The sequence below is a fragment of the Aplysia californica genome, unplaced genomic scaffold (genome assembly GCF_000002075.1).
Source record: "Aplysia californica isolate F4 #8 unplaced genomic scaffold, AplCal3.0 scaffold00153, whole genome shotgun sequence".
NCBI classification, from domain to species: Eukaryota; Metazoa; Mollusca; class Gastropoda; order Aplysiida; family Aplysiidae; genus Aplysia; species Aplysia californica.
In genome coordinates, this window is record NW_004797423.1 from 1,208,769 (window position 1) to 1,220,159 (window position 11,391).

The 11,391-nt window shown below is 40.5% G+C and overlaps 1 pseudogene across 1 annotated transcript; it reads left to right on the forward strand.

Annotated features, from left to right (window-relative positions):
• Positions 1-388: 388 nt before the first annotated feature.
• Positions 389-11,156, forward strand: LOC101856511 (annotated as a pseudogene). The gene is made up of 2 exons (XR_001184792.2): positions 389-540; positions 4,250-11,156. The product of XR_001184792.2 is annotated as an ATP-dependent RNA helicase DEAH12, chloroplastic-like (transcript).
• The last annotated feature ends 235 nt before the right edge of the window (positions 11,157-11,391 follow it).

Genomic DNA, 11,391 nt, shown 5'->3' on the forward strand with positions numbered 1-11,391 from the left:
TGTGTGTGTGTGTGTGTAGTTGAGTGTGTTTTCATCCCTCACTTCTATCCCCTTTCAGTGGGTGGTTGGAAGGTGCTCTGGTATGGTTTTTCTTTCCTATCAAGACAAACATCGTCTTTATAATATATCTCCCCTCCTTTTTTGTGTTTGTTACTTTCTTGTAACACCTCTGATCTTCGGCACTTAATGACCTTATTGTGTTGCAAGTGCCGTAAAACTCTTACTAAAGCCAAAACCATCACCTTTCACTAAAAATGTTCTGTCATTTGCTTTCGTCTCCACTTCAAATAAGGTGAGTGTTCACAACCGTGGTCGTTTCCGTGCAAACATTCTGTGGATTTTTAAAAACTCGATCACCGGGCAGTTTCCTGGAATTTCCCTGATCGATGCGACGCACAGAATTCTACACTTAGCCTAGCCTATAAATAAGGTCCTGGTAACTGGTAACCATTGAATTCATTGAATTGCATTCGTAGAGGCAGACAGTTGTTGTACACACCGCTCTCCCGCTGTCGATCGAGTATTTCAAATACTGACGTGGTAAGTTCTCATTTAATTTCATCTAGATTTTCTAGATCTAGATCTAGATCTAGATTCTAGATCTAGATCTAGATCTAGATCTATAGATCTAGAATTTAGTCTTAAATTTACGTGAGACAGGCGACTGGCCTAGAATCTATATTATAGATCTCTAGATCTAGTACTCTAGGCTAGTAGACGCCTAAATTATCCAATAAGTGCGATCAAACTAGTAACTAGACTACGCTTTCGTCTCATTGAAACCTAGCGACCTAGATCTAGAGTCTTGAGTCTAGCCTACACACAGACTACATCAAGTGCAGAGAAATTATAAATGAGATTAGGCTTATGCTAGCTTACATACTCTACTCTGAATAAAGACCATTAAAATATGTCATAAACTAATAATTTAAGGAGTACGGATACCAATTTAAGTCAGAAATTATGTCTGAATATAAAAAAATGTTCTACACAGTAGTACCTGAGCATGAGGTAAAATACGGATAGGCCTAGATCTAGATCTACGGGTAGACAAACTCTTGATGCTTTATACTTTATATATTGATCCAGTTCAGTCACTAAAGATCTATGTAGCTTTACTGTTTTGAAAGCTACCATTTCGGCATATATGTGGATACTGGCAGAACTAAGGCTAGGTACCAGTAAAACCAGGAAACTCAATTCTGTATACAATATATAGGCTGTTGCTCTGCCTTGGGACGGCAGAATATGGCCCTGATCAATGAGTTCAAAGTTAATTAAGCTGTTAAAAATGGAAACTTTTTTTTCACTATTTATGTAAGCCTTATTTGATTTCTGCTTCATAAATTTCATTAATGATTTAACAAAGTGAGATATATCATCAATAGATCATTCATTGCAATGAACATAAAATGGAAAACAAATACACACGTACGTGGCGTGGAGTCAGTTACAAACTAAATCTTCAGGACCACTAAATTTTCTTTGGTTTAGCCATGTTTTCAGTTTAGAAATGGTTCCTCAAATAGAAGGAAAACAATTAGGAATTTTATTTTCTACAGTTTTCAGATTGTGATTAGTTTAAGGGAGCTCCTTAACATGTAGCTGATTTTCAAATCAGATGTGTTCTTATTCCATTCCAGGCCAAAATCATATGAGTAATTAAGGTAGGCCTAGATTTATTATAAAAAGTAATGATTACATGTATTGTGGTTTAGTTTGCTTTTATGTGTATTGCGGTGCAGTAATTGTTATTATGGTGCAGTTTGTACTCCTGATAATAACAACAACAAAAGTTGTAAATCACACCATTTATTTAAATGCAGTGGTCATTTGAGCTTGCAAAGTCCTAGCCAATAGCAAATTTCCAGAGAGAGAATGTTGAAAAAAAAACCCTTCATATTATTTTATGAGATCTTGTTAACTTTTGAAGGAAACCATGAGGTTGAAGTTAAAGATATATCACAAGAAGAGAGATACAATAACGACGGATAGGTCGAATACAGAAGACTCGAAATCACACATCCGTCGAAATGTGCCTGCGCGGTCCCATTTTTTTCCTTCTTTATCTTTGTAAGATATCTCTCGAACTACGGATACCTCGAACTGTCGAGGCTGGCCCCAATGAATTTGAGCTATCCAGTTGTACTGTATACATAATAGTTTGTTAGATCTTTGCTGCTGCTTCCACCGTGACAATGATAGTTATCAACACACAATGCATCATGATCATGTAAGTTTTGAATTCATCATTAATGCAAAATAACACACGATGATACAACATGCTCACTCGCTGAACTTTACAGGGCTGGATCAGAGTGTTTAATTGTAGTCTAGTGGACAGATAACACATACATATTTTATTCATTCATTTATAGTACCAGAGAGATTATAATTTATTAGCCTTGCCAAGGCTTTATACTTCAAGTACTGTATACATGTACTTTAGTAGGCTGTCACATTCTGCCGTTTAGAAATTTAATTTCCCCATACTGTCCCTGACATCCAGATTACTATCATTCAAGTAATTGTTTATAATATAATAATAATTTTTATATATATATATATATATTTGTATTTGTCTGTGAGTGGTGTTGAGAATAGGGGTATATGGGTATGAAGTGAATCAGAGAGCTTATATTGTTTTTAAATTGAATGAAAATGTTACATGCATACTTTTCATTAATAGTATAGGCCTATTTATGGTGGAAGTTGTGAAAGTGTGACGAGTGTAAATTTGAAAAAGTGAAACGAATCGCTGCTAAAAGTGGAGTAATATTTTTGTAAGAAAGTGTTGAAACTGTAACTTAGAGAAGACATATAGAATTTGTGAGACAGCGTGGTGAAGTCAGGCGCTCGCCAAAATAGTGAAATTGAAGAAACCGGCATTGTTCTGTCAATTTTACAGTTTTTAATCGAATTTTTAATTTTTGGCTCAACAACCTTTATAACCATTTGAAAACAAATTTCTTTGTCAATTTCACTGAAAAACGTTGATTTAAGGCTCAAACTTTTTAGGCTATGGAAGTTACCTAGCTTTGGTGACCTTTTCTCGCTAATTTTACTTCTGAAACCTGGCGACCCCCACTTCATTCAATTGCAAATATCTCGACTTCTATTCAAGATAGATAGGCATTTTAAAAATCGAAAGCAAGGCAAGTGAATAAGCTTTCAGATGATACCAATAACCCACATGCCCAAAAATTGACGAACGCCTGCTTCCACCGTGTCATGACACATTTGCTTTCGGAAGTGTACAGTTAAGTGCCAGCTGTGGTTTATAAAAGGAAATTCTTGAACTTGTACCTTGTATTCAGCATTGTGTCTTCGTGACATATATAGATCTAGTTCAGATCATGTTCCCTATTGCTTCCTTTGAAATTAATATTGTAGAGATGTTTTTCTCCTGTTTTTAAAAACTTTTTTTCTATTCAGATGCGTAGAACTTAACTCCTCATCTTCAAGTTAGTGGATAAGGACGAATGAAAGACTTGCACATCTGAACACTATGTTTGTCACAGACCCATTGGCAGGGGGTAATATGAGAAGAGTAGGAGGGTTACATTATGTCACAAATTGTTAAAATAGGAATTTTGATTAAAAGCCTACACTTGTAGAAAAATGCTGAAGCTGAAGAAGGAGGATGTAAAATCTGTCGAGGGGCTGTTGGTACATTGCACTTTTTAATTATTAAAGACTAACTCGAAAGTTGAGAAAAGCAAGCCTTCCCAAACTGGTTACTCTATATAGAAGGAAATTCTGATTCATACTTTATCTGAAATGGAAGAACCTCTGATCAGCGGAAATCTTTAATGAGAACCTCAGGAAATTATAGGCCGACGTAACCACTAAAATATGAGTGACATATTTTCTTTCCAAATGGACCCCCCCTCCATCTTCCTTTACCTGAACATCAGTTGGGCTACACTGTGGAATTATCCAATACAGAATGCAAAAGAAGGTCAGAGAAAAAGCAAAAATACTTGCTCTGTCATATTCTTTTAAATCTTATAAGAGAGTCATAATGTTTCCCCAAATCTCAGTGGCTCGCTTTTCCATTATTCTTGAGCTTTAAATTAATTTCATACGATTCCTGTTTATTGCTTTTTTTCCAGGGGGAGGGGGGGCACATACATTTTTTTGCCTCTTGGATCTTTCTAGCTTTGTAAGCTCAAGATTTTTATTAACAAGGAAGGCTTACATCAAAGGTTTTAATGCACTGTTTTATCGTACTTCTGTTTATTTTCAGGTAATCTCTGGTCATCTTCTGACAAAAATAAATGGATCAAAGGCACCAAGGAGGCAGCGCTGTGTTTTGAAATTGAAGGAAAATAGACCATGTGTTACTAGCCAATGTTATGTCTACATTACACATTAAACTTTTTATGACGAAAGGCCGGTGCACACTGTTTGTTTCTGAGAGTAAGAGACTGATTTTGGAGTAGTGCCAAATGTTCCAGAGACTTATGAGACTTCCAGAAAAAAAGTGGTAATGGAAAAGAATAACAAAGGCCCCAGGATGTTTTACAGAAATGCCTATCATGGAAGGGGGAAAGGTCAGAATGCAAGTCACAGAGGTGGACGTTGGGGGTCATCATACGGTGCTGCTTGTCTTTATGAAGAGCTAGGAGGACAAGACCAGAGTGTAAACCACCAAAGAGGAGGATGGAGAGGAGGAGGAAGGGGAGGAGGAGGAAGAGGGAGAGGAGGAAGATTTGATCAGGCTGGTTTTCGTCTAGATGTAGGGCCTGATGACTTTGAAAGATTGTCAAGGGGACAAAGAAGAAGAGAATGGGGTTCGTTTGATGAGATGGAACCAACTGGAGAACAAGGCTGGGCTAGAGACCATTGGACGGAAATAGGATGGGGACCATTTGTCAAGACTGGCCCCAACCAGGAAGGAGGATGGGGTGGAGGTAGAAGTTTTGCAAAGGGAACAGGACAAGGAAGGGGTGGCATTGACCCAAGGGGACGAGGACAGGGATCATCTGACGGAGATTTCCGATGTCAAGAGAGACGGAATAGTCAACCCTGCTGCAGAAGTTATTCAAAAAGTACAAAATCTGCAGAATATGCTGTACGCCGTGATGAGGCTCTACCCCGTTCTGCCTACATTTCTCAGGAAGTCAATCGGTCTCCCTCGTCTTTGATGCCACCTGCTACAGTCCAAAACCTCTCCAAGGCTTCTGCCGGAGACAAGGAGTGTATTACACAGAAGAGAGGAAGATGGAGAGGAAAGTCCAATGACAAAAAGTACAAGGACAATGGTTTTGTTGGTGGTCAGAGTCACAGTTGTGTGGACCTTTCCACTGTGGGGCAGAGGCAGAGTAATCCTGAGGGATGTCAGAGAACATCGAAGGTAAAAGATAGTGAGCCAAACAGCTCTCAGAGGATGAAGACAGAAGCTAGTTTGCAAGTCAAAGACTCTTTTACAGATGCAGAAAGTGTCAAGAATGTTATCCTAGAAAACTTTTCAAAAAGGGAGAACTTGGAACTGGAATTTGTGGAAGACAGTATCGTGTCTACAAGAGAACGCACAGCATGTTCTGTTATACTTTACCACAGGGAAAATCTATCTGGAGGGTCGGTATTTGCAGAGTTATGCAAAACAATGAAAGATAAAGTGAACACTGAAGTCACATATTATATTTCACGTACTTACAAAGAAGATGGCGTCAAGAACACTGACTCTGAAAATGAAGAGAGTGATAATTTGGACGCCTCACAGAGCGCAAAGACTATAACGTATAAGAATAAGAAACGAAGAAGCCGACGGACAAGTAAAGTGAATGCAAAAGGGGATGTCAATACTGATACTTCTTCACAGAACAAAAGTGGACCTCCAGCTAAACCTGTGCCATCTCCTGTACCGACCACTCTGAGTATTCGTATTGAGAAAAGTTTCAAGGATACTGACTCTGTCCGACAATATCTCCTTGAAAAAATTGAAAAGGAGAAGTATTCTTTTGAAATTGTACCGAACAGCATTAATATCCACAAGTTTGAAACTTATTGTGAATTGAAAATGCCCAGTAAAGCTGCTGCTGAGAGGTTAAGGAACCTACTGAATGGCTGCAAAGAAGTGAAAATTTTTAATGGCAACAAGCTGAAGAAAGCTATAAGTGATGCTCAGAGAAACAGTATGAAGCGGGAAATTCAGAGTGCATCAGCTTTGATTTCTTCTCATCTTACACAGCATGATGAGAAAATCAAGAAGTTTGAAGACTCCATAGCTAACTTGGAACGAAAATCTGGCAAGCATCTTTCATGCAGAAGTGAAAGTGAAAGTTTGGCTTTGAAAGACAAACTGGAAGAAGCAGCGTGCCAGAAAGACACATTCCAGGAACAATGTACTAAGATGATTAGCCTGTTAGAAGATCTCAGTACATCAACAATGTCTTGTGAAGATCAGTGGACTAAGCTGCTTCGTTCTATTAGCATTGAGTGTAAGAAGCTGTCAAATGCCCTGCCCATGTATGCTCGCAGGAATGACATTCTTAATGTGATCTCTGCCAACAAAGTCTCTGTCGTGCTCGGGGAGACTGGCTCAGGGAAAAGCACACAAATGGCTCAATATATATATGAGTCGGACATTAATGGAGAAGGTATGATTGTTTGCACACAGCCAAGGAAGATAGCTGCTCGCACTCTCGCTGAAAGGGTTGCCTTTGAACTTGTGAGCAAAGTTGGGAATCTGGTTGGGTACAAAACAGGTGCTCAAAAATGTATGGGGCCTATGACAAAGATTGTCTTTACCACAGATCATTCGTTGCTCAATGAGTTCCTGAAAGACCCTGATCTGCGCGCCTACTCTTGCATCATAGTTGATGAGGCTCATGAACGAAGTATTTACACAGACATTTTGCTGGGCATGATCAAATCCTGTTCAGAACGGCGGCCTGAGTTGAAAGTTATCATTACTTCTGCTACTATCAATCCAGAGATTTTCATCAACTACTTTCCAAACAAGCCAACTTTGCTTCAAGTCTCCGGGAGGACTTTTCCTGTCAACGTGGTTTACGAGAGTGCAGATGAAACCCAAGATTTTGAAAACATAGAAGAAAAGGCAGTGTCCAAAGTTGTGAGTATCCATAAGAGTAAAGTACCAGGAGACATCCTTGTATTTCTGACGTCAGCTGTTGAAATAATGCGTTGCTGTGAAGAAACTAAAAAGAGACTGAAAGATCCTGAGAAGTATCGATGTTTACCTCTTCATGGTCAGCTTCCCGCAGAAGAGCAACAGGAAGTTTTCAAACAGCTTGATGTCGGGGTGAGGAAGATTGTCTTTGCAACAAACTGTGCAGAGACCTCAGTGACGATTGATGGAATCAAATTTGTCATTGACCCAGGCGTAGCCAAGGAGATGAAGTATGACCCCAAGAAAAACATCAGCCTTTTGGGAACTCACATTATTAGCCAGAGCTCAGCCAATCAGAGAAAAGGAAGAGCTGGTCGCACAGCCAGTGGCACCTGTTACCGCCTGTACACTGAGCAAAGCTTTCTTTCCATGGCAACCAGCTCTGAACCGGAGATTCTCCGTGTTCATTTAGGACAGGCTGTTTTAAAACTGGCAGAACTTGGTGTTAATGCCAGAAGCTATGACTTTGTGGAGCCACCAAGCAGAGAAGCTCTTGACACTGCTGTCAGCACTCTGAGAGAAATTGGTGCTTTGCTGGGTGATAGCATTACTGAAACTGGTCGGTTTATCTCTAGATTACCCTTTGATCCTAGACAAGGACTATTGGTGTTCCTTGGACACAAGGACCATTTACTGTACGATGCTGTTGTAATTGCTGCGTTACTCAGCAATGGCTCAGACATATTTTACAGGGGACTCACTGACGTGGAGGAGCAGAATTCAGCTAGGAATAAGAATCAGTTTGCTTCCCAGTTTGGAGATCCTTTCACCTGGTTCAACGTTTACAAAGAATGGTCCTCTGCTCCAAAGAAACAGCAGTCAGCATGGTGTAAGGAGCACAGCGTCAACAACAAGGTGATGAACTACACAAGACAATGTGTCAGAGATGTTGCTGATGTTTTGCGTAAAGAGCACAGGATTCACATGGAAGAAAACTTTTCAGACTCAGAGACAGCTGTAGACCGCTTAAGGAAGATGATCTTCACAGCAAACCTGTCAATGGTTGGCCATTTTCTGGGTCATCAACGGGCTGGTTACTATGCCACCGGGATTCAGCGCCAGGTGCATTTTCATCCTTCGTCTTCTTTAATGAGTCAAAATGCATATCCAGAATGGATTGTATACTCACAGTTTGTCAAGACGTCTCGAGACTTTATCAAAGGCATCACTGTCATCGATGAGGCATGGGTTCAGGAATCTGTGAATGAAAAACAGTTGGCGATTGATATTGCTGAGGTCAAAGGAAAGCAAGCACGCCTTGTTCACAGAGAGGAAGCTGGAACAATTGTCTTCAGGGCTCTGGTCGGGCCACGCTTTCAAAACCTGATGGTTCTGGAGGGCTGCTTTGTGAAGGTTGGGATGGAAACTGTAGTTGTAGAAGCAAACCGTGATCTCGGAACTGTAGATGTTTTTTCATCTAGCCCTTGCAACCAACACGTCATTACAATTTTCAACAGCTACAAGAAGATGACTCTTCAGGAACTGCAAAGTCGAGAGCAGGAATTTTCTGTAAATAAATCATCTAAGAAGGAGCAAGGTGGGTGCAGAGTGATGCTTGGACAAGGTGCTGAGGTCAAATTAGTTCTTATGCCTGGACAAAGCACTAAAGTCTTGATAAAAAATGCTCCTGACACAAGCACTGTGGAAGATGTAAGGGACATATTTTCTGTATATGGTCAAATAAAGGATTGTTTCCGTTTCAAATGTGAAGATCCTTGGGGTCTGGTTCGGTTTGCTACCTGTTCAGAAGCAGAGAAAGCTGCGAATGAAACCAAGGATGATGAAGTGAACACTGCAGTGTTGTTGAAAACTGATGGGCAAAGGCAGCAGAAGGCGCCGCAGTTTCAGGCTCGTCTTTCTTGGTACCGACGACCTGTGAAAGGAAGAGGCACAGCATTCATCAAATGCCAGGCCGATGTGAAAAAGTGTCTTCTTTTTCAACCAATACTACTGAATTTGGGAACATGTACAATCAAAGAGAGTAACAAAGGTGAGGATTTGGTTGTCTTCAATACAGGGCACACTTCAGAAGATATTATCAAAGACAGAATTTTGGAGTTACTGAGACGGAGAGGTAAGATTCATAAAAGTCTGGAGGATGAAATTCGTGTTTTTGTTGTTCGGGAAAATAAAGTTGCTCCAACAGAAGAAGAAATGAGTATGCTAGAAACTGCAGTGCTCAGTAAGTTTGATATGCACCTCCAGTCTCGCTGGGACACATGCACTGTTGACCTGAAATATCCAAGGGATAAAGACGTCAAAACAAATTGGCTTTGTATATTTCAACAACCCAGTGTCTGGCTTCCGTGCATGTCAGCGTCTACAAGGCATCCTCAGTGTGGATGGTCAACCAGTAGAAATAAGCCCCAAACTGAAGACAAGTATCCATATTCCACGCAAGATTATGGAAGCCAGCAAGCTCCGATTTGTTGATCACATTCAAGGCTTGAAAAGATATAAAGCAACTGAGGTGACAATTGTGCCTCTAAAGCAAGGAGATTTCCGGTTAGACATTTCTTCACCGAAAGCCAAGTGCATTGTTGTGGCCAGAGAAGTCTTTCAGACTGAGCTAGAGGGAGATGTTATTGAGTGTGGGAGGTCTGCACTGCTTGAATGTCTCCTCTCACGGCAGGGACTCCAGGAAGTTCACAAAGTGGAGGAATCAGCTGATGTGCTCATTGTTGTTAATCAAAGGGAAAAACAGCTGCACTTCTATGGTCAGGACGAAAAAATGAGCAAGGCGAAAATAGTCTTAAACACGTATCTGAGCAGACTGGCTGATGGGAGAGAAGAATGCATTAACCTGAAAGGCCAAACCCGCCCTCCAGGTTTGATGAAAGCACTGCTGCTCAAACACGGACATACACTGGACGGACTTCAGAATGAGTTCCAACTAAACAGTGTTAAAATTGATTTTAAACTTCAAAAAGTCTCCCTTGCAGGGAAAGATGAAGCTTTGAGAAACTGTATTATGAGTATTGAAGAACTTTCCAGAGATATTGCTGAGCGCTCAAATGCACAGTCTGACACGGAGCTGCCCGACTGTGTGGTGTGCATGTGTCCAGTGGAGACCAGCTCTGATCTGTATCGCCTGGAGGGTTGTGGACACGGGTATTGCACGGTGTGCATCAAGCTGCAAGTCAGTGTGTCGGTGCAGGACAAGCAGTTCCCTATGTCCTGTGCCCGCGAGGGATGTGGCCAACTTCTGGTTTGGAAAGACATTGATTTTTTCCTCAAAAAGAAATGGATAACAGGGGACAAACTTGTTCAGATGGCTCTGAATGCTTATGTAGAGCAACAGCCTGACAAATACAAGTTTTGCTCCACTCCAAACTGCCCTGTTGTGTATGAAGTGACGCATGAGCCGCAAGGTTGTGTGTTCACCTGTCCGTCGTGTTACGCCAGCGTCTGTTCTTCTTGCAACAAGGCTTCCCATGCTGGACTTACTTGTGAGATGGCAAAGAGCTTGAGTAATGCGGAGAAAGAACTGGAACGTTGGACGAAGGAAAACCCAGGGAAACGCAAAATCTGCCCTGGATGCAGGGGCCCGGTTGAAAAGATTGAGGGCTGCAACAAAATGCGCTGCTCGTGTTGCAAGGTTATCTTTTGCTGGTTGTGTCTGAAACGCTTTCCTACAGAAAAACTTTGCTATGATCACCTGAGCTCTGCACATGGAAGCTTTTACTAACAGAAGAAAACCAGATTTGTTTTTTGTTTGTTTCCTCAATTGCCAAGCTTAACACATCTTGTACTGACTTGTTCATTTGCTTATCTTTACTTGACTTGAAGTTGAAAACCTTTCTCCAACTGCTGACTTTGGAATGTTGATTTTTCTGTTTGTAGCCTTATTTTTTTCTGAAGAATTTGACCACAAAGTGATTTGATTGTTACAAAGTATTCTTGGGATTTTTTTGTTTACAATGTGTGCTTGAAAGATTTTTTTTGTCTTTTTCAGATGTTGCATGATTGTGGTTGTTCTAAGTGTAAATAAAATGCTAATGCTTTTTATTGTGCTTTCAAAAGACGTGAGTTTATTGAGTACCTGGTACATAAATTTTTCTGCTTGGATGTTGCATTTGAGTGACAAGGTCGAAGTTGCCCACTTTCTATGTGGTGAGGGGGATGTAAAGTGGGTACATTTTTTTCTTAAATCTTGATTTACAGAAATTAATTAGATTTTTAAAGAGATGGCCTGTTACATAACTGTTTTGTTTCTGCCATCTTTTTTTGCATCTACTGCATCATGTAAAGCT